Here is a 4,407-nt window from a genome sequence, read left to right as displayed (position 1 = left end):
GGCCACCCCCCTGCCTTACAGGTCATTGCCAGGGTGCAACAGCACAGAAACACGCTTTCCAGGAGCTTTTTATTAGTTATTACCCTCTCACTCGTGATTAGGCACCGCCAGCGGCCAGGGCACGCGGCCATGGCTTGCAATGACAGGCCTGGAGGAGGCCAACTGGTGGCTTCTTGCAAAGATTTTTTGACCTGGTCTTTAAAAGCTGGCGTTTAAATGGGAGCCGGAGGGATAAATGATGCTGAGGTCTCATCACAGGTTCCTATATCCATCCATCGCCTGGGTGCCCCGGTGCCACCCGAGGGCTGGAGCTTGTGCATGAAGCAAACCGGGTGAGCTCCGCCGCCGCGGGTTTGGCTCACGCTCTGCCTTGAGCCACGGCGGAGCCAACCGGCTCTTCCAGCTGGGAAGGTGGAATGACGGGGGTTAGCTTGGAGGCAAACCCTGTCTCTACAGGGAAAAGGGACAGGGCTGACCCCAGCCCCAGAGCCGTGCGAACCTCTGCCCACAGCTGGGCATGACTAACGGAGCTGGGGAGAGGCAGCCTACGGTAGTTATGAGTCAGTGACTCACAACAACAATTTCCTAGTGACTGCTAATCTACCTGATTTTATTTGTAGATGTACATATAAAAGAAGATGTCAAAACCCTAACAAAGCACGCTTAATGCTCAGGCTTATATTATTTCCACAAGCTAATTAAGATCAATTCATCATACGCCTCTTGAGGCAAAGCAGCCTTCTGAGATACCTAGGTCACCAAATGTTAAAACCACAACAAAGGCAGAATGGCAAAGAACGTGAAATCCAGCAAACAAACAGCTCAAGCTCCGCTCCTGGGGGCCAGTCCCCACTCCAGGAGCCGCCGCAGCTCCAGCTCACAGCCTGAACAAGCTGCAGCCCCCGCCGAAAGCGTGTCGGTGTGCGTACGGTGCCTGTTTCCAGCTGCAGGGATAGAGAGAAATCAAAAAGCGCTCGCCAGCACACAGGCAACTAGTTAGGAAATGTTTAATGTGGGACCCCAGCTCTGCCTAACTGGGAGGGATGAAGTTTCCAGGCATGGTGGAAAAAAAAAAAAAGTCATAAAAAATGCAGTCCTAACTGTCAGCTGTTGTTTGGGAAAAAAGTGTAGTGGAAAAAAAAATTTCCCCTCCTTTTTTTTTTTTTTTTTTTAAGGGGGAAAGGATAGATTTTGAATTTCCAGGCAGGGTGTGTGCCGATTTCTTCTTCCTAGTTTTGAAAACTCTTCTAGGCAAAAAAAGGCAAAGAAACAATATTGCATAGAAACGCAAAACAACACACTAGTAGGCAGTATGTCTAAAAAGTGATGAAGTACTTTTTAAAAAAATTTTTAGAACTGGAAATCCTGAAAAATAAAAAAATATCTATTTCTGTTTAAGGCCCCATCCCTGTTACTTAGATCTTCTTGTAGCCACTTGCTGCACGACTGTGTGTGTGTGTGCCATAAGTAGAGACTATTTTTGCTGTCGAATACCAGAGGATTTTGGCAGAGGGATTGTCCTTGGGGTGGGAATGGGATCCAGAGACACCCACTGCTGTCACAGCCCTGGGCAGTGTGCTTTGGGCTGTGGGGGTTCTGAGATATTAGGAAATATTGCTGGGAGGGACCTTGAGGGGTTGTCTTGTCTCTGCCTCTACCCAAATATCCTAAGCAGCTCTACGTGCATCATTCAACCCTATTTTGCCTCGCTGTCTGTATCCATAAAGTACTGCTAACAACTACCTTCTGAGAAGCACGCTGAGATTTTTGCAAGTCCTCCTGTACAAGCACAGACACAACAATAAAGGGGAATGTTCTGCAAACCGTTGCCTTTATACCCGTACTTCAGCTTCAATTTAACTTCGATCCTTCCCAGTGTTAATGCAAATATGTTCTTGGTCTTGGAAGAAAAGGATTCCACTTGCTCTCTAGTTCCAAAGAATTGAGCTAAACACAAAACTTCACTGTTTGAAAACCACCATCCAAAGGGAAATATGTTAGACCTGGGTTACAACTGAGGTAGCGGGTTCCTGTTACCCGCCCAAGCAGCATTCAACAAAAAAAGTGAACGGCACAAACAGGGCAAAGCACATCGCACTGAGAAAGTGTCACTCGCTAGCAAAATATTCTAGGAACGCTTACAGAAGTTTGCTTAAACTTGCTAATTTTAGGTTACTTTAAGTCTGTGCAAACTGAGTATTTCCAGGCCAATCGCACAACCCATAACCCACCTTTCTATTTCTAAATGAGATCCATTTTTGGTATCTTTTTCCTATTCTTCATGAGTCCAGCCTTTCCTCAGGGAAGTCGGCGACTACCTGCCCATCGATTTCAATAGCTACCAGCAAAAACTGCCATTCCGAGCAAAAGCTCCGGGATGAAAATGGAAATCATCTTACGAGTGCAAACACATTCCAGTGACAAGACCTATCTGGGCAGGATGCGACGGGTTGTCAGGAGACACCAGCTCCGTTCTCACTTCGGCTGCTGACTGTGCCGTTGGGGGGCAAATCCCTTCTATTTTCCATCCTTGGGGTTTGTATCCTCTTTTATATACAGAAACTCAAGAAAATAATTAGTTGTTACCATAATAGATAAAAAGAGATACTGAGGGCTGTGGAAATCGGATCTGTGACAGTCCCAAGCGTGGGGGTTTCGGTACAAGAAGCACAGACGTTCTCGGCATGAGCTGGGAGTTCCTCCGCTCTTGAGCGGCGATAGTGGGCTGTTCTCAGGTGGAGCCGCCTCTAGAAGTAGGCAGAGCATATGTTGTGTGTCATGTGAACTGGGAACCTTGGCTACGCTGAACCATGCCTACCTTATGTCTGCATCTGCCTACATTCATTCTCAATTTTCACCTGAGCCAATTTTTATTTTTTTTAATTTTTTTTTTAAGCAGGAACGTTGAGACACTCTTCAACTTATTTCTAATTCCCAAGCAGAGCAGCTCAGCCCCAGGGTCATTTTCTTCTGTATGACAATACCCCAAGTGAGATTGAGGCAAACCCATGGTTTTGTGCCTCTCTGGAGAACTTTGTGCTGACATTTTCCTGGAAAATGCTTAAAATATCTATACTATCTAAGTTTAAAAATGATGGGGGGGAAAAAAAAAGTCATTCTCGTTTAAAGGGTCACAGATGAAGCATTCTTCGGCTTTCAATCTTGTGAGCTGGATTTCTGGACACCCAGAATTAATGCATCTTTTATCGGCTGGCGCAGAGGAGGAGGAGGTTATTGCAAAGATATCAATAGCAGCTTTCTGAAGTGGTTTTCAATTGGCCCTATTACCAAAGATATGTACGTACAGCAGCAATCATTAAAATGCACTATGTACTTACAATATAGAGAACAATTTATGTCTGTAACGCGTATCGCAAATCCTACTGCTAGCAAGCGGTGGAGAAAGTCAGTCACACAGCTCTGATGCAATCAGAGGCTGATATTTCACCCTGCAAGAGTCACATCAGCATCAATAGCTCCACTAAAGAAGTGAGAAAGGTTGAGGGTCGGGGGGTTTTTTTATATTCTGAAGGAAACACCACAAAATTAACTTTGTTTCTACGCTGCGACGTACGACTGCTGGTCCGCAGCCATATGGTGTCTGCCTGTGGTCGACGACCACGTTGCTCAAGCTGTGCTTTTGTCAGCTCTCCCAAGCAAAGCAGGAGACAGGCTGGGTCAGCAATTCAGAGAAACGCCTCCTGGGAGAGCGAGCGAGGGGATGCAGAAAGTGCCCTTTGCAATTCAGTAGGTGACGTTCTTGCTTCTGGGTTAATCGTGAGCCAACGGACCCCTCGCTGTGCTCAAAGCTGCAGGAGATGTTGTCTTTCTGACACAGCATCAAACCGGGAGCTTCCTGACCACTTCCAGAGAAGCACCCTGAGGGGACGCTCTGCAGAAGCGAGGCAGCTGAAGCCAGCAGCCGCTGAATTCCCTCCTCAAACGCAAGTCGTTGATGCCTACCTTTTTCTGGCTAGCCGTGCAACACCGCTGCGCGCTGGGGAGCAGCCCCGGGCTCGGTGCGGGAGGGCCTGGAGGGGGGTAACAGGGCACGAACAGTTTGTACAGCTAGGAAAGGCTGTTAAACGTTTTGGGTTGAGGTACAGACTGAACAGTTACACTGCAAAGTGCAGAGTCCTACAGCTGGGTCGGGGCAGCCCCAAACACAACTCCAGGCTGGGAGGGGAATGGCTGGAGAGCAGCCCTGAGGAGAAGGCCCTGGGGGTGCTGATTGACCAGAGCTCAGCGTGAGGCAACAATGTGTGATCACAGCCCAGAAGAAGCCCATACCCTGGGCTGCATCAGGAGGAGTGTGGCCAGCAGGGCGAGGGGGGGGGACTCTGCCCCTCTGCGCTCTGCTCTGGGGAGACCCCACCTGGAGTGCTGCCTCCAGCTCGGGGGGTCCCC

This window comes from Charadrius vociferus, unplaced genomic scaffold (genome assembly GCF_000708025.1).
Source record: "Charadrius vociferus isolate BGI_N301 unplaced genomic scaffold, ASM70802v2 scaffold56, whole genome shotgun sequence".
Lineage (NCBI taxonomy): Eukaryota > Metazoa > Chordata > Aves > Charadriiformes > Charadriidae > Charadrius > Charadrius vociferus.
Note: the sequence above shows the minus strand (reverse complement) of the source record.